We start from the raw sequence: 19,150 nt of genomic DNA, 5'->3' as shown, positions 1-19,150 counted from the left end.
TCCTGGGCCCAAACCACCTACTGACTAGCCACCTGCTCTTTGTTCAGTTTTTGGTAACGTTGGACGTGGCGGTCCTGCAGCAGAGACCGAGCTCGGCTCTCACTGTGAAAACGATGACGTGACCTCATCCTAGTGACCTGAGGGCACCTCCCAGTTATAGTTCCTGGATGCTCAGCAGAAGATGAGGATTAAAGAGGCAAATCGAGGGCATTAAGGAGGTTTGGGTTGGCATTATTGATAAATTTTAGGCTGTGTTTATCTGTTCAGGTCATGTTTGGTTATATATAAGTTTTTAGATGAGCAAATCTGATGAATCACAATAGTTAAAAATTAAAAATCCCCAGGTATAATCTCACCCTCTTTACAGCAAACAGTGGAAGTATGCTGTGTATGATTCGGCTTTCCAGCTGCGGCGGAGAGTTTAGAAATTAGCTTTGTCTAAGATTTCTACTTTGAATGCTGATGTTTCGTTTTACTTAAAAAAAAAAAAAAAGTGGAGTTCTTTCCCTGGATGGTATATTCTGTATACAGCGCAGCTGCCCTGTGAGCTCAGACAGGCTCTGATCTTCAGCGGAAAAAGGAAGCCTAAAATCAAGTGCATTCAAGTCAGCTGCTGTTTTATTTATTTATTTATTTATTTATTTATTTATTTTTGGTCTTTTTGTCTTTTGTTGTTGTTGTTGTTGTTGTTGTTGTTGTTGCTATTTCTTGGGCCGCTCCCGCGGCATATGGAGGTTCCCAGGCTAGGGGTCGAATCGGAGCTGTAGCCACCGGCCTACGCCAGAGCCACAGCAACGCGGGATCCGAGCCGCGTCTGCAACCTACACCACAGCTCACGGCAACGCCGGATCGTTCACCCACTGAGCAAGGGCAGGGACCAAACCCGCAACCTCATGGTTCCTAGTCGGATTCGTTAACCACTGCGCCACGATGGGAACTCCAGCTGCTGTTTTATTGTATGGAATGCATAGTTTTTGTGAGAATTCTAAACATAAAGCAGTTGAGTCAGTCAGAAAGATTTCTTCACCAAATCGCCTTTTCTACGTGTTGTTTTCCAGAAGTAAACTGCTTGTCAACGCTTGGCATCTTTTATGTTAATTCTTAATCATCCCTTTTTAATGTACCCTAGATTGGCAGAAATATCTGCTCTAGAGCCAAAAACCCATCCACACTCAACTTAAGAGTGAAGCCATGGGAACAGTTTCTTCTCGACTTTTAGAACTTGAACTTGTGTGAGAACCCTTTCAAATTTAAAAAATGGTATTTAATTATTTATTTATTTATTTGGTCTTTTTAAGACTGCACCCGCGGCACGTGGAGATTCCCAGGCTAGGGATCGAATTGGAGCTGCAGCTACCGACCTCCACCACAGGCACAGCAACGCCAGATCCAAGCCTACACCTCAGATCATGGCAACGCCGGATCCTTAACCCACTGAGTGAGGCCAGGGATCAAACCGGCAACCTCCTGGTTACTAGTCAGGTTTGTCAACCACTGAGCCACAGCAGGAACTCCTAAAACATTTTAAATAACTGGCACGCAAGTTCATCCCATTATTCATTTCTACCCTGTGTTAACTAGAATTTACATAGAAGGTGAGCGGAATAATTATTGAAAGCACCACCGCCCAGCAGAAGGCTCTGTGCTGCTAGAAGGTTCTGTCTGTGCTGTCGGCCCCACATGTCTCAAGCACATGAAGTGTGGCCAGTGCGACTCAGAAGCTCAGCTTTCAGTTTTGTCCATTTTAGTTAAACCTAAATGGTCACGCGTGGCCCGCAGTTACCAGAACAGACGGAGCAGACCTGCGGGCTGTCTGTGTTGAGGCTGCCCCACCACCCAGGGCCTGGGAACGTTCCGTCGGCCTCCTGGAGGCCCGTCCGGGGGCAGGGAAGGGCGCGGAGTCCTGAGAAGGGACAGCGCCGTGGAAAAGAGCCCGTCTCTCCAGGGACCTCGAGGTTGTGGGTCCCTTCTCGGTGTGTGGCTTAGCCCACAGGAGTCAGAAGGATGACAGGCCCCAAGTTAGACTCTCCCAGACCCACAGCCCGTGAGCAAGGCCACTCCCCACCCAAACGGTGCTGCAGCCGTGCACCCAGGACCCCGGGCCTCTGACCTTTGGGCACATTCAGAGTGTGGCACCTTCAAATGAGGTCAGAGGGCGTCGGGTGTATTAGTAAGTTTTAGGGCCCAGTGGAGAGAAAACAGTGTCTTTGGGGTTTACTCTGAGGGATGTGTCTCTCTCTCTGTTAGCATGTAGAATAAAATCTGGCGTCTCAGCAGCAAATATATTTCAAGTGCCTCTTGCTGTGACCCCACTGTTGCTGGGCGCTTGGGACATATTTGAGGGGACACCATCCCCGAACTCCATGAAGCTCGAAAGCTTTTGCCTAAAAACTAGGTTCTTACAAACTTTTTTTTCCCCAAAATGCCTTCTCTCTAAAACTTTTGGCAAGAGCTTTTCGGTGTAGGTGGCTCCCCTTACCAGGTGAGAACAATCTTACTAGATTGTTTTATAGACGCAGTAACAGGTGTAACCGCTTACTTTCTACCTGTGCGGAGAAGAGAGATGTAGGTGAAGATGAAACTGGGAGTTCCCATCGTGGCGCAGTGGTTAACGAATCCGACTAGGAACCATGAGGTTGCGGGTTCGGTCCCTGCCCTTGCTCAGTGGGTTAACGATCCGGCGTTGCCGTGAGCTGTGGTGTAGGTTGCAGACGCGGCTCGGATCCCGCGTTGCTGTGGCTCTGGCGTAGGCCGGTGGCTACAGCTCCGATTCGACCCCTAGCCTGGGAACCTCCATATGCCGTGGGAGCGGCCCAAGAAATAGCTAAAAAGACAAAAAAAAAAAAAAAAAAAAGATGAAATGTGTGTTTGAAGAAAGCCCTAAGCCGCATTCCAGAAATTTAATAGCATATTCTAGTGTATTAATGTTTTGATATTAAAATTAGATGGTTATTTAAGGAAGGGAAGTTTTTCCACAGCCAGATGACTTGACTAGGACAGGAACATACATGTCCGTAAAAGCCTTGGCTCGTAACCGCAGCCTTTCTTCCAGCCCCTGCTTCCCCGCTTTTGTCCAAGGGGCAGTGAGATCAGATTAGAAGTGTGAGTAAAATATTATTGCAGTCAATTAAAGCATTAGGCTCATAAATCGATCAATAATTTTTCAAGAACACGATAGGTCCTGATTTCTTTCCACTGAAGAAAACTGTGATAGAGAAGATGAAAAGACAAGTTTATTTTTCTGTCAGGGATTCTGTGATCAGCTAATGCAAGACTTTCATCGGCCCGGCTGGCCGCTCCTCTGGCCGCATGCTGGCTTTCACGCCTGCCTCCCCCCCACCGACTCCTGCCTCCCGAGGCCCCCCAGCTCGGAACCTCTTCCTTCCCCAGGGCTCCCCGCCCGGCTTCCTTGGTCGAAACCGAAGGTCTCGGGTTGTGCGAGGTTCACGGCAGGTCAGATCGTCTCCAGTGGGTCTTTTAAAGGGTCGGTTGAGCTAATTTAATTTCTTATATCATTAATTCCTCTCCGTCCACCTCCGCCCCCCTCTGAATAAACGGCCCTTCACATGAATCCAATTTAGCCTCAATGCACCTTATTCACAGGCCTTTATTGCGGCGCCTTCCCGCCAGCTGTGCGGCTGCCCGGCGGCCTCAGGTTTCCCGATTTAGCTCTGGAAATGATTTCAGCATGGCAAAAACTTTTCCCTGGCCAATTTGGAAAACAGGGTTCAATTTGTGAGGAAGGCCCAAAATGGCAACTGAACTTGAAAACGAGGCTGGGGAAGGTGGGGCTGTCCGGAAAGGATGCTGAGAAGCCTCTGGCACCCTCCGCCCAGCCGCCGGGCGGTGCCACCTTCTTCCATGGAGGTAGGATGGAGGGGAGGCCGAGAGGCAGCGTCTGGCCTTGCACTTGTGTCTCTCCTTGGCAGCACTGCTGTAAACAAGGCTGGAGGGGACTGGGCAGCGGTGCCAGCAGGAGGCTCAAGCAGGCACAGTCACGTGTCTGCCTGGGCTCGGCTGGGGGCGTGGTGCTTGCAGCTGTGAGCGAGGCGGGCGGGGGCGTGGGCTACATGCAGGGTGTACGGGGTAGGAGAGCAACCTGCCCTTCACCGACACTGCTGAACTTAAACCCCCTGCTAAGTCTGGGTCACCTGTTAGCTCCAAAGGTTATTTGTAATTCATACAGGGTGTTAAGAGTGGAGTTAGGCGCTCCCACTGTGGCACAGTGGGTTAAGAACCTTACTGCAGCAGCTCAGCTCACTGCCGAGTGCGGGTCTGATCCCTGGCCAGGCGCAGTGGGTTAAAGAATCCAGTGTTGCTACAGCTGCTGTGCAGGTCGGAGCTGCAGCCCGGATTCAGTCCCTGGCCCGGGAACTTCCATATGCCACGGGTCTGGCCGTAAAAGAGAAAACACGGGTTTACTGTGGGCTTTGGTAGCAGCTCTGTTGCACACAGGCAGACTCTGGGCTCCGCAGGCTGGCCGGTGTCGTGGCTGAGTGTGTGCATCCTTCAGTCCCTCCTGAGAGAGAAGGAAGGTTGCATTTAGCTGTGAGTGTAGCTTCTTGGTAAGCACTGCTTCTCGATGCTGCGTTGCTTCCGTTATATGGAATTTGTGATGTATCAAAATCAGCAAATGTATGTTCATAGTTTTTCCTGCCAAGAACACTCAAGTTTGAGTAATTTCAAAAGCCTGATACCTTCAGAAGTTAACCATTGTCCGTACAGCTTCCGTATTTCGTATTTCGTGTGGTCATCGAGACCTAACTGCTGCGTGTCTGGAGATGGACTATGAGCTGCTTTGGTTGCACCAGTCGTTCGGCATCTAGACGAGACCCTGACCTCGACCTGTAAGGTCTGACGCTTCCCGGGGCTGGGGAGCCTCCTCTCTGTCAGCCTAGCTCTCGGGTCCTCAGGCTTCCAGCAGCCTGAGCCTGGCTGGGAAGCTTTATGACAGCACAGATCTGGAGGCCCACCCCCAGAGGTTCTCATACAGCAGGTCTGAGTGGCTCCTGAGAACGTGTACTTTTAACAGTTTCCCGGGTGCTGTGGAGCCACAGCTGGAGAACCGCCGTCCCAGCCGCTGCCCCACATCCTGCCCGGCAGCGGGGAACGGTGCTCCCCGGGGTTTAAGGTCAGCAGGCCTGCAGCGCTTGTGGAAACCATGGCAGCCTCGGAGAAGGCTGTGCCTGCACCTGCAACTTGCAGAGGTAGACGCAGGAAGCTGAGGTGACAGGTGTGTCCTTAGCATGGTTGCAGTGCAGTGTCACAGGGTGGGCCTGGATCGCAGGATCCAGCACAACACCCAAAAGAGACCCTGTTTTTGTCAGTTGCGCCTCAAAAAAGCTGAAAAAATTAGCCTGGCTGGTGAAATTAGGAGCTGACATGTTTATGCCAGGTTGCTCATTTCTTTAAAATAGTCGGAAGCTTACCGGTCATCCAGGACCACCCCTGACACTTTCCAGAGCAGCGCCGCCTGCTCTGGGAGTTAGAGATGAGGCCAGAAGCGCGAGGGCCAGCAGCGCCGTTCACCGCCCCTGAATTCCACACCCCGGCCGCCAGAGGGGTGGGTGCGTGGACTGGGAAGGCTTAGGCCGCCTGGCCCAGAAGGCTGTCCCGAAGCCCACAGTAGGGAGGGAGCATGCGGCCCAGGACAGTGTCAGCGAGCCTGTGCGGCGAAGCAGGAGAGGGATTTGAACAGCGGCACAGTTGGGTGAATCTGTGTGTGTGTGTGATCTCTGGTCCGACGTGGTGAAATGATGGCCTCTGCTCGCAAGGCTTTGGTTAGGAGTGTGATGGCGTTAGTGGGGGTGGAGCTGCTGAATAATTGGGACAGAGTAAAGCCTCGGAACAGACTGCATGGGTTCCAGTTCAGGGTGGGTTCCTTACCCGCCCTGTGCCCTGTTCTCTCCTCTGTGAAATGGGGACAGTGGAGCTAAAACCTCGATGCTGTCTTGGCGATGAAGATGCACAGAGCCTGGCACCTCGAAAGGGCTGGTACCCCCCTTGGAGTGAAAATCTAAGAGCAAACGCAAGCAAAGAAGAGACAGTTCCCCCAGGGGTTAATGAGAGCTGACCAGTGCGAGTGGGCTCTGCTGGGTTAATCGTTTCTGCACATTCAGCCTGAAGCTGCTGTGACAAGTTGACCATCTGCTGAAAGAGTCAGATCTAACTTCTTATTCCTGGAACCCCACAGCACCAGCTCTTTTCACCCCAGTCCGTTGTGTTGATAAATGCAATGAAATAAACATCGTTTTTGTCGGGATTTTTGAAAAAGTGTAATTAACTGCAGTGAGATAGATAAACACAGCGTGAGGCTATCCACTGCAAAGCTCCGGGGTCCGAGGAAGGGGCATGAAGGGTGCCCTGCCCAGCCTCTGCCGTCTGGGAGGCTCTGCAGGCCGCTGTCAGGGCAGGGCCCACAACAGGCTCTCTAATTATGTTTACCTTTCCTTCTCGGAGACGTGGTGGGGTTATTTGATTTATCACAGAAGAAAATCTGTGCCATTTCTGGTCGTGATCCTTCCCCCATTGATATTTTAGTGCTTCTGGCAGTAAAATTCCAGCAGAATTACACAACTGAGAGAGAAGGATTTGATAGGTCCTAAAAGGCCAGACCCTAATGGCTCTTTCTGATGCAGATTGAGCTCGATGCCAGAATGTTAAGTTCTTGGAGTTGGAAATTAATGTTGTACTTTTAGGGGACATTCTTGGCATTGCTCTTACCTTTTGGGAGGCAGGAGGAGGAATATCCAAACTTTTCCTCTTTCTCAGACAAATGACCAAGCAGGACAGTTTTTTACAAGCTGCAGAAAGGTTCCCTTCCCACCAACACCGCAGGGCGCTCTGAGCACCAAAACTGCCGCCGGGTCCCCCTGCCTGTGCGTCTCCACGTGTCCCAGCGCTGCCCCGATCCTCCCTGGTACGTGAAAGGGACACGGAGTTGAGATAAACACTTGACTTCTTTACTGGGATTCGCAGACGCATTAATTTGATGTGTGATGAAGATAAAGAAGCAGAAAGAGGGCGAGTGGGAGGACCCACTTATTGTAAGAGAGCCTTCCCTTTTCGGCTTCGAAATGAGAAATAATTAGATTTATCTCTGTAGCATGGAGATAACTGGGCTGTAAATGCATCTCCATGCGGGCTTTTCTAATAAATTAGAGCGGTTCACTTTTCTCCAGAACCGGGAGTCCAATACGATGTTTCTGGGTCAAGTGCTCAGGGCCCCCTGACCCCTGTTTCTTTATAACAAGGGTTTTGTCCCCTTAAATCTGTAAATTATTTGAAACATCCTTTTAACTTCTCAGGAGAGAGGTGCCAGATTGCTTAAATATTTCCTGTTTTATCAGAGTTCTATATTCATTTTTCACTCGTTTCAGCGTCAGTTTCCTCCTATAATTAAATCAGCATTTCAAAATTTAACATTGAGTAGGGAGCTCACAGATAAATGATAGAACTTTGTGACTTAAAAGATAAATCTTGGGCCCCTGCCAGGAGGTGAATAACTAACTTCTATTCAGGCATTTAGAAGCCATCCGCTCCAAGGTCGAGCTGCTCAGAGCACTGCAGCTTAATGCACTTTTTAATGAGTAAATCATGGCTAACTGGTGCTCTCATAATTTAACTCCCTTTTTAATATACTGCCTGTGAATTATGCCCTAAAAGGCCAGCGCGGTACCCTGCGGGCTGACCGGGAACATGTACAAATGAGCGTGACACTGATGTGAACCAGCGGATGGTTTGGCTCCAGGGCGTCACTTGGCCCCGAGTGGCCGCAGGGGCCGACGGCAGGCCTGTGGGCTGCGTTACGTTAGCCTCAAAAATAAATGCTAATATCTCTGCTGTTTTCACATTCCCCACCATATTTGGTCAGTTTTCCTCGTCAAGCCCCCTAAGGATGCCAAGAGTCTTCTTGGCAAAAATGCCACTTTGGTGAAGACGTAAGTGACCACAGGTCTTACTGGGCTGCCCCTGCTGGACCTGCATCACTTCCTCCCCAGGCTCTGGGGTCTGTGCTGTTTATTAACTGCGATGATTTGAGTTAGATAGAAATAGTGCCCTCCTCGGTGGCAGCGCACTGACCTTTGCGTGGGTCCCATAAGGGGCTCCCTTAAACGTCCCAGGGCCATGAAGGACTGTGCTGGTCTGTTTTTCACCAAGATGTTTGCTCGGGTGCTTAGCACCGGGACCGGCAGTGAGCAAAGTTAGATGCCAGGGGTGGAGGGCCAGGGACTGCAAGGTCAAGTCCCCACCTGCAGGTCGATCGAGCCCTTTTCTTTAAATCGAGGCTCTTGCTCTGATTATAATTCCATTGTATCCAAGCCTTGGCTGGTTGAAATTTATGTGCTAAGTATCACTTAGGTGGCCGAGTTTCACGCATCCATCAATTGTAATTGAACTAGAAGTGAAGCTGGGCAATACATTTTGTAATCATTAAAGAAGACTTAGTTTTGATTAAGTAAACGTAACAATGTATTTATAATTTCTAATATACAATGTCTTAAGGAAGCATAAAACACGAGTTCAGAAATCCTTTTTGGTGTATTTTATATTTAAATTAACATTAAAATGCAAGTGCTAATATTTTATATTTAAATTAACATTAAAATGCAAGGGCTAACATTTAATGATGCAACTTCGACCTTGGCTGAGTAGGTGGAAAATATGAGTAGGTGTTTAGACAGAAGGAGAAGTCTCCAGGCACCAGGAAGGCTGATTTTTAGTCTCACACCTGCTCTTTAATGTGTGTGTGTTTCTGCAAGTTACGGAGGCACATGCATTTTTTCCAGTAAATACAGGATTTTAGAATAGATAGATGATATATCTGAAGGCCCTTCTGAATTTCAAAATCTGTTTGTAATATATGCAGAAAGATCTTTTTATTTTTTAAAATCGTTTTTTAGATAATTTGTGTTTAATTTCCATTTTTAGTACTAACTGTAAAATCCATTGATCAATATATAAAAGATAGATCAGTGGACAGTTGTGATTAATTGTTAAGAAGTAAAGTCTGATGTCCATATTTACTTCTCATGCTGCACATTGGATTATGTGGACAGGGTGGCCCTTTTCTCTGGGCGGTGGCTCGTGCCGCTCTGGCCAGCAGACCCTGGTCCCTGGTTCCGTGGCTGCCCTGACCAGCTGAACGCCGCCCCGCGTCCACCCCACCCCACACGACACGCATGGCAGGTCCTGGTAGCTCTGCTTTGCAGGTGGGAAATGGAGTCGAGCCCCACGGTGTGTGACTAGGAGAAGGCGCCCTGTGCAGGCTCACGTGCCTCTTCGGTGACATCATGTTGCCACATGCTCACGGAGCCACGTTGGGTGTCATCGCCTGATGGACCTGAGAGCCAGAGGGTGACCGTCCGTGTAGCCGGGGCAGTGCTTGTCCAGTCTGTGCTGGTCAAGGCAGCAGAGGCTGGTGGGCATGTCTTGGTCACTGCCTCCCTCAGACTGTAGGTCACTCACGGGGTGTGGCTAATGGCGTGGGGGTTAATTTTAATTTCTCCCCTTCCGAGCCGCATCTGGAATTTCTTTGTTTCATTATTTCTCTCTCTTTTTTTTTTTTTTTTTTTTTTGTCTTTTTAGCTATTTCTTGGGCCGCTCCCACGGCATATGGAGGTTCCCAGGCTAGGGGTCGAATCGGAGCTGTAGCCACCAGCCTACGCCAGAGCCACAGCAACGCTGGATCCGAGCTGCGTCTGCGACCTACACCACAGCTCACGGCAACGCCGGATCCTTAACCCACTGAGCAAGGGCAGGGACCGAACCCGCAACCTCATGGTTCCTAGTCGGATTCGTTAACCACTGCGCCACGACGGGAACTCCTCTCTCTCCTTTTTAAGTGATCTTACGTGGCGCTCATTCTAATTGCAGGATAGGGATTTTTTTTTGTCACTTTGAGCACTTCAGATCACAGGCTGGTTTACTTCAACCTTTTGTGCGTCTGGGTGCGTGAGTGTCGGTCCGCGTGCACATGCAGGCACACACATGCACGTATGCACACGCACACAGGCACATCCTCACACGAGCTCGACCCAACGGTGATCGTCATTGTAACCAATATTTCTACCTCTTTTTTCTGTTTTACGGCCACACCTGTGGCATATGGAGGTTCCCAGGCTCGGGGTCGAACCGGACCTGCAGCTGCTGGTCTACGCCACAGCCACAGCAACACAGGATCTGAGCTGCATCTGTGACCTGTGCCACAGCTCACAGCAATGCCGGATCCTTAGTCCACGGAGCAAGGCCCGGGGTTGAACCCGAATCCTCATGGAGACTGTGTCAAGTTCCTAACCCACTGAGCCACAGCAGGAACTCCCAATGTTTCTGTCTCTAAGTAATATTTTATCTTCAGTGAAAAAGCCGGTTAAGTAGCCCTCTGGTCCACCTCCCTCCGAGGCCTGGGCAGGAATGTTTCCTGCCTCCAGTTCTGAGGGACCAAGGGCCGCAAGGAATTCCCAGCCCCCTGCTGCCTGGTGAACGTGCTTAATTTAGACAGCGCAGACTGTGTGTTCCAGCTGGAAATGCCACACCGTGTCTCCAAGCCAGTGCCTTCCTTGGTGGGTTTAGAAAAGAAGTTCTAAAAATAAAACATTTACCATAAATAGGCCTACTTATATGTGTGCTCAGAAATAACCGCTTTTGCGATCTCTCGTGGACGAAGGTTCCCCCACGTGGGACCTCATCTGGGAAAAGGCCTTGCTGACGTCGCCGTGGCTGCAAAGCCCTGCGTCACCTCTTGCCCCCTTGGCTCCTCCCGCGGCTCCGCCAGCACTGCTCAGACTGCGGCCGCCGCCACTGGGCTGAGCGATGCTTTGCTCACCCCGCTGTGCGCCTGCCGCCTGATGGTTGTGGTGGGCTGAGTAAGAGTCCCGCTGTTTCCAGTCGGCCCAGCAGGGCTCGGGGCTGGGACTGCAGCCCTGAGGAGAGGCGGACGGTTCAGTGAAACAGCGAGCAGGCGGCTTTTGGTAGATCAATCTGTCTCGTGCGCACGGCTCCCACTTTCCTCGCACCTTTGCGGTTTTAAGGAGATGTCACACCTTCAGCTGCCCCTCGGTGACCTGTGTGCAGAGATGGATGCGCCTGCACTTCGGGGGTTTTACTCAAAGTCTCGCTGCTGAAACCTTCTCGTTTCCTAGACAGTCAGCCATCTGCACGTCTCGTCTCTGTTAAAAAAATGGAAAGAATTTTTAAATTGAAAGAATCTTTCAATTTAAAAATGAAAGAACTTTCGGGGCTTGGCTGCAAGTAGGTTAAAATGGAGGTGGCGTTTTGTAGCTTCCCCTCTCCTAGTTTCAGCTCCTCGTGCATTTCTTCTGGGTTCCGGACACACCTCCAGGCTGGTGGCCGTGTCACCTGTTCACTCCTGCAGAAAAGCCTTCTCGTCCAGCCTCTTTGGCCCTTCGGCTTCTCTGTGCGGACTTGTCCTCTTGCCCATCTTTTGTCTGTGTGTTTAATAGATGGATGTCGTCTCTACTGAGAGCAGCAGGCTAGTCTTGTCTAAAGTGTCTTCTAGAAAATATACCTCAGGAATTATCTTGCCTTTGTCTAAAAGTTTCACGATAGCAGGACGTTCTTTTTTGCGTGTCTTCATTCTTGGTCGCTCCCGGTCGTCTCGCCGACATGTCCCAATTTCTAGTGAAATTTCTGCTCAGGGCCCCGTGCTAGCTCAGAGCGGGTAGGCTTACCTGTTTGCTTCAGGGCTCCCGGAGGACAGGCAGGGCTTGGCGCTTTCCCGCTGGAGGTGGGCCGTGGCTGCTGCTGCTGGAAGTTAGTTATCTTTGCTCGGAACTGGGAACACACTGAGCCGAGCCTGTTGCTTCTACCTTCGTGTTGAAAGATGCCTGTACGTGCACGCTCTCGGATTACCCGGGCCGAGATAACGGCGCCAGCCGCTGTTTGCACGTTAGCGGAAAAGGCTGGGCTCCGAACCAGCGCGTTTACAGCGCTGGGTAAGATAAGGGCAGCTCGCCCCACCTCAGCCCAGCCCCGTTGTCAGGGTTTTCCTACAGCAGTAAAACACGTTTGCCAGCGCCCCTTCCCTTCCTCTTCATTGTCCTGCTCTGCCTTCCCGCCCCGTAACCAGCTCCACTTAGAAATAGATCATCCCATTTCGGCTACTTGCCAAAGCACCAGCCCGATCCCCGGCCTCTCTCCTCGAGGTTGCCTCACGCCCCGCACGTCTCAGATGGGGACCAGGTCCTGTGCTCTTGAAGCGAAGGGGCCAGGGCCTCCCCAGATCCTCGCACCCAGAGCCACCCCCCACGAAGGCCGTGCTGCCCGGGCGGGGCCTCTCGGGACCTCGCCTGTCTCCTGCGCGGCATCCGCAGCAGAGCCTGCTACCCAGAGACGGAGTTTAAGGGGCGCCCTGGAAATACAGCGCCTTTCCATCTGACCCGCAGAGGCCGTCTCTCCTGTGGCCACCGGGAGGTGGTGGATCAGCCCGTCAGGCTGTTTACCGTCTGGCACTGGGTGTTCGGCTGCTTAAACAGAAGTGAAAAGCACCGAAGATCCACAGTGAAGGAACTTGTCTCTCATTATCTCCATATAAAAAACGTGGGCGACACACTGAGCGAAAAGAGTAAGTTTCTCTCCTCCGGAAATATTTAGCAGGAGTTCCGGTTGTGGCTCAGTGGTAGCAAATCCGACTAGTATCCATGAGGACATGGGTTCAATCCCTGGCCTCGCTCAGTGGGTTAAGGATCCAGAGTCGCTGTGGCTGTGGTGTGGGACGGCAGCTGCAGCTTCACTTCGACCCCTCGTGCTAAGAGTTTGGCCCTAAAAAGAAAAAAAAAAAAAAGAAATAATTAGCAAATGTGCACAACCTTGTAAATCAACTATACTTTGGTTATAAAAAGAAATATTTAGCTTTTGCCCAATATACCTTTAAAGGGTTTTAAATTGTTTCATATCTGGTCAAGTAGAGACTTTCAAGAACCTAATTTTGTAATGGAGAAAACATGTTTTTTAAAAAGAAATATTTCACTTTTTATTTAACGTGGAAGCGCTTATATTGACCGATCATACCGAAGTCCCTGGGCTCCCTTTGCTGGGGTACCCACACCGTCCAGGGCTGCATCTCAGGATTCCTGAGACTCTGCGATGCCCTCCCACTTTCCTGGGTTGGCTTTCAGTGGATTGTCCCTCTTACAGCCAAGTCTTCCTTCTCACCTAAATCTGAATATTCTTTCCTTTTTTTCTTCTTCTTATGGCTGTACCCACAGCACATGGAAGGGAGTTCCCAGGCTAGGGGCTGAATCAGAGCTGCAGCTGGCAGCCTCCACCATGGCCACAGCAACTCGGGATCCTTGACCCACTGAGCAAGACCAGGGAGCAAACCCGCATCCTCAGGGACACTCTCTTGGCTTCTTAACCTCCCGAGCCACAACGGGAACTCCAGTATTTTTCTACATTTTGCACCCAATATCTGTTTAAATAGAAAAACAGTTGACTACTTTCTTTTCTGCGTGCATAGATAAATTTTAAAAGTAATCCTTGAATTATTTTTCCCTCCTTTCTTTTTCTTTCTTTTTTTCTTTTTTTTTCAGCTGACCTGCGGCTGATGGAGTTCCTGGGCCAGGGCTCAGATCTGAGCTGCAGCTGCAACCTAAGACGCAGCTGTGGCAATGCCGGATCCTTAACCCACCTTGTGGGGCCAGGGATTGACCTCTGTCCCAAAACACTGCTGATCCTGTTGCACCGCAGAGGGAACTCCTCCCTCTTTCTCTATTCACAACTTTTTATAAAAATGTATTTAGGACATATTTATTGAATACGTCACTGCTTTGCACTGGGAATTGAATCCAACAGGGCCTCTGACCTCAGGGACCCCCCCCACCCCATGAACCAGACAAGCCCCCAGAATCAGTCACAGTGAGCCATGTGATGTAACGATGGCCCTGGGCCCAGGGATAGTTAGAAAAAGTGAGAGCTGCTTCAAAGTCTGCTTTCTGCAATTCGCACTCTTGAGTGCATTTCTATTGGAAAAATATTCACCCTTTTTGAGACTTAAATTCTACTTTTTTTTTTTTTTTGTCTTTTTGCTGTTTCTTGGGCCGCTCCCGCGGCATATGGAGGTTCCCAGGCTAGGGGTCGAATCGGAGCTGTAGCCACTGGCCTACACCAGAGCCACAGCAACGTGGGATCCGAGCCGCGTCTGCGACCTACACCACAGCTCACGGCAACGCCGGATCGTTAACCCACTGAGCAAGGGCAGGGACTGAACCCGCAACCTCATGGTTCCTAGTCGGATTCGTTAACCACTGCGCCACCACGGGAACTCCTTAAATTCTACTTTTAAGAGCTGTTTTACAAATACCTAATCATTTGCCTGGTTCTCCACTAGATTCTGTGTGTGCTGAGTGACTAGAACGTTGTACTAATACGTCTAGTGTTTATATACATTCAGCTTTTTAACCCTCCCACTAGGATTGTATTGTACCTTCCCGTCCTTGTGTGTGTTGTGTGTACATGTGTTTATGCAAATAGAAAAAAGATTGAAACTTTTTGGAATAGGACTTTTTGGGTTATTCTTACGGTATTTTACAGTTTTGTATTCTTTTTATTTTGAATTACACATGCCCAAGAATAGGTAACCTCAAATATGAGGCAGTCCCATATTTTCCAAAGAGAAGAAACAAAAAATACTCTAAGCCAACTGAATGTTTAAACCTTTAGGAATGTGGACAAAATGGTCAAATGACTATAAATATTTAATTTGCTAAAACAAGTAGATATTCATATTTTAAACAATATTAGAATACTGGGAAATATGGGAGGCTTTTCATGTGTTTTATAAAACAATTGTATTCATTGTCCTCCATCTCATCTCTGGCAACTTTTTGAGTCGTGGTTTCCCCAGGCCCGTACGCCCCCCAGGGCTTCTGAAGCTGCCGCTGACCCAGCAGGGGCGTCCGTCCCCACGCCCTGGGCTCCTGGCTCGGCGCCCTCCCCTCCGGCTCCTCCGGGGTTCCTCGTCTCCTTGCTCCCAGTCATCAGCTCCCTTTTTACGTCTTTTTGAGAACAGATTCTTCCAGGCGACCCCTTGGGTCGCGGACACTGGGACTGACGCATGCTTTTTCAAATTCTGTCTTCCCTCTGGCCGCGCCACCTCGGTTGCTCTTGGGTCGTCCAGACGATGTAATTGTGAAGCTGCCCAGGTCCCCAGGGCTTAGGACTGAACAGAGGTGCTCCGGGAGGGGGGGGGGGGGATGGCGTGGAAGCCACACCACAGGAATGGCACGTGGATGTCGCCACATGTCCCCTGTCAAGCGTTCCCGTGGGACAAGGTTACCAACCGGAAATGCGATCAGGTCGGCGTGGAAAACTAGCGTCAGCAACAGAGTGACTGCTGGCATGGGGCCTGGTGACCGCGCAGTCCTGGGGGTGACCCGCGCCCGTGGGAACCCAGAAGCACGGTTGGCGATGGTCTCTGGTGGGAGGTGGGCGAGGCCTGGCCGTGCGGGACCGGCCGCTCCGTCCAGGCGGGGTGTCCACTGCTGTCCCCAGCTCCCCTCATCCAACAGGCCGGCCTTCCGGGGCACCTGGGGTCCCAATAAAGAGCTGGGCCCGCTGACCCTTAGAAACAGGCAGCTGCCTGGCCCCTTGTCTCTCCACCCTTCTGCCCGCACCACCTGCACGCTGAGGGTCTGCACTCTTGGGGGCCCCTTGCTGGGGACACATGGCCCTGCTGTAGTGTCCTGGGGGGTCCCCCTGCCCCCTTCTCTCACAGGTGGAGTGAGGGCTGTGGAAGGCTCTGGAGGGAAGGCTCTGGGAGGGGGGTGGCGGCAGGACGCCGTGTGCTGGTGTCGCAGACCAGGACTTACACCCCCAGACACCCCCCCCCCAGCGGGCTGCCTCCAGCTCTTCCCTCACCCTGGGTGGTGGGGTCCTGCTGTCGCTTCGTCTCTGAAGAAGCCGATGTGAGTTGGAAGAGCCCCTGGCCTGACGTCCCTGGGCTGCGTTCTGCCCTTCCTGGCCTGGGGGTCACCCACCCAGACCCAGAAGAGGGTGGGGTGTCAGCATTCCCGGCCCCCGGCTGACTCAGGGTGGGGCGCAGGGTCTGCAGCATCAGCACCGGCCGCTGACAACAGCCGCGCCGCTGGAAACGCGTAAACAGCTGGGGGCTGGGGCGGCCGGAGAGGCCGGTGTAACCGAATCGGCTGCCAAATGCCTGGCTGCCATTTGTGCTGTGTAATGCTTGTCATCTCCCGTGAGTCATTAAAAGGCTCCCCTTAATGGGGCTTTGAAGTGCCGGGCAGCCTGAGCGCATCCATAAATCCCACAAACAGCCCTCTGACTGCGCTGGCTAATTGCTTGCTCTTTGACTTATTAGGATCAACTGAGTTAAATAATTTGTCACATGTGTGGCTCGTAATAAATAATGTGGCCAGCCGGTTTGTGAGCTGTGTGGGTGATAAATCGTACCCCTTTTGGGTGTTGTCACACGTCGCTGGCAAATGTGGGCTGTTTTATCCGCAGGACGAGTCCGTTCTGACGAGCAACTGGGAACAAAGTTTAGAAGAGTCTAGTGACAAACAAATGTGTTCACTCCTCTCCAGCTTCAGCAGCATGGGCCTGGTCACTGGGCGTGTACATCACACGCCACGCGAGTGGGAGGCAGAGTCTAAATAGTGTTGAATTGTTGTCCTTAACGTGGGCTGAATTATTACAGTGAAAATATCGTCTAGGCGCTTGTGGGGACACTTCCTGCGGGCAGCCTGGCGGCGTCCTCTGTCCACTCAGCACCTCCTGTGGGCCCGTGTCTGCTGAGATCGGAGGACCCGGTAGGGAGGGTCGCTTTTTAAGGGGATCTGGGAGGGTGACTGTCCGGGCGGGGGCAGGGGGCAGGGGGCGCGTGCGCTTTGCCAGCCAGCACTCCGAGTTCGTATCTCCTTCGCCCAGTGAGCCACCTGGAGCCTGAAGGTCACCAGGAGCACGAGGTCCCAGCGCATCTGGGCTCTCTGGCTTCGAGGCCAGTATCGCGCGTCTGTGCACGGTCGGAAAGAAACGGGGGCAGGGCACACTTCTCGCCATGCCGTGAATCTTCATCTGGACCGTGTTCTTGTTGAAAGTGTTGCGTGACTAATACGAAGAAAAGAATTGAGCTGTTTGTAGCTATTTTTGTATCCCTGCAAGAATACATCGAGTCGGGTCCTCCTCGGGGCAGGGCAGCCTCGCACAGCCATGCTGTGGCCTTCCGCGTGCAGCAGACACGTCCGAAATGAAGGTGCTTAGGCGCTTGTAGGTCAGCCCTCTCGCAATTTCACAACGTGTCTCTGTAACAGAGAAGGGGCAGGAAAAGGCCAGCTCGCCAGGGCTTGCGTTCAGCTTTCCATTTCACGGAATGTCATTTACAATGTATTTATTTGTCTCTGCTCCCCACAGCACTCAGTGGAAATAGTAATAGCCTTAACTAACACTTTTATGGCGATTTTAAAAATTAAAACACTGCATACTCTGTACCTGCTACTTCAGAATTCATGTGTTGGGGCTCTTTTCTCTAATGGCCCATTTTTTCTCTCTCTTTGAATATATTTACTTAGGGTTTTAATATATCTCTATGCTTGCACATTATCACTGAGACAACAGGCAATAAAAATGCCAGAAAGTCTCAAACAGTGAGGCCAAGAAGTCACAGGCAGACCCCAGCTGGAGGGCTTCCCCGCTCGTCGCCCCCGCCCGCCCCCGCCCGGCCAGCCCTCTCCCAGCCCGCGATCCCGCCCCCGTGCGATCGGGTAACGGGGTGGGGGGGCGGGGGACCGGTTGGAGGACACGAGGGGCAGCCCCCAGCCTGGTCGTGTTCGTGTTCTGTGTTCTGTCCCCGGCGAGTGGGACAGCTCCCGGGCCCAGGCCCGTGCACGGATCCGTGACCTGGTGACATGATCTTGTCTGCTTCTAGGAGACGTGGTAGGAGGAAAGTCGAGCTCTTCTCCCGGCTCTGGTTTAACTAGACGGTGTTCCCATCGCTGCCCCCTAAATGGCTCGGGGAACTTCTCGGTGGGTCTCGGTGTGAGGCAGATAGTGAGTGAGTGGAAGGAAGAGTGTGTTTAGATCTTTATCCGGGCGAATGGCCCTGGAGTACGTGTCCTCCTCTTAAAAGACAAAGTGTGCTGAGATGGCACACACCCAGCCATCCGAGACAGGTTGGCTGTTGTCATGGCCACCATGCTGCGGGTGTGTGTATTATGTGTGTATATATGTTGTGTATGTGGGTGTGTGTGTATGTGTGTGTGTGTGTATGCATGTATGTGTGTGCTTATGCATGTATGGGTGCGCTTATGTGTGTGTGTGTATGTTGTGTATGTGTGTATGGGTGTAAGGGTGTGTGCATGTGTGTGTGTATGGCTGTGAGTGTGTGCTTGTGCATATGTATGTGTGTGTCTCTCTGTATGTGTATACACAGTGTGTATTTGTGTGTGAGCGCGTGTGGTCAGGGTGTAAGGTGGTGGGTCCGGGTTGACCGGCACCAGCACACATTCTGCCCCTCAGAGGGTGTCAAGGTCCCTGGAAGTCACAGGGGACAGTACTCTTCTTTAGCACGTCCTGATGGGGCTGTGGAGACCTGTCCTGGCTGCCTCACTGGCCCAGGGACAGCACAGTGACCGCCCTGTGCGCTTCTCATGCCAGCCCATCACACCCGGTCGTTACTGCTTGTCATCCGGCGCAGGAGCGGGAGCCACTGGGGGACCCAGCACCGACTGCCCTGCTCGTTCCTTCGAGGTGAGCCACTGGCAGAACCCCAGCCCCACGGGGCGGCCCCGCCGGCCCGGTCCTCCGGATGCCCGGGACGCAGGCACCTCAGCCCACAGCCCCTCCCGGCCAGAGGACCTCCGGGGTGCCCAGACCTCCTTGCTGCCTCGGTGGCGGCCGTGGAGGAGCCCCCCAGGGTCCACACGGGAGAATCCCTGGTCCTCAGCCAGAGCCAAGCACTGCCGGAGCCGGCGCCTTCCTCGCTCACCGCCTATGTGCGGGGCCAGGTGGGGTCTGACGCCCACGGGCTCCCCTCACGCTGTCCCTTCTCCTTCTCCAGGGTCCTTTCCATGTTACCCAGTTCTCGGCATTCACGTTATGTCTCAAATCACTTTTCAAAGGCAAGTGTGTATTAATTATGAGCAATTAACTTAAAGTATTTTAAACTCAAAATACA

General features: G+C 51.8%; 1 protein-coding gene across 5 annotated transcripts in view; it reads left to right on the top strand.

Annotated features, from left to right (window-relative positions):
- Positions 1-19,150, top strand: part of GMDS (GDP-mannose 4,6-dehydratase) — a 434,734-nt gene that overhangs the window by 243,657 nt on the left and 171,927 nt on the right. The gene's annotated exons all lie outside the window — the stretch shown is intronic.

Source organism: Sus scrofa, chromosome 7 (assembly GCF_054392235.1).
Source record: "Sus scrofa isolate SSC_HxYL_T2T_F1_AM1 chromosome 7, Sscrofa_HxYL_maternal_Yorkshire_Landrace_v2.0, whole genome shotgun sequence".
Lineage (NCBI taxonomy): Eukaryota > Metazoa > Chordata > Mammalia > Artiodactyla > Suidae > Sus > Sus scrofa.
Note: the sequence above shows the minus strand (reverse complement) of the source record. Positions and strands in the feature narration are given on the sequence as shown.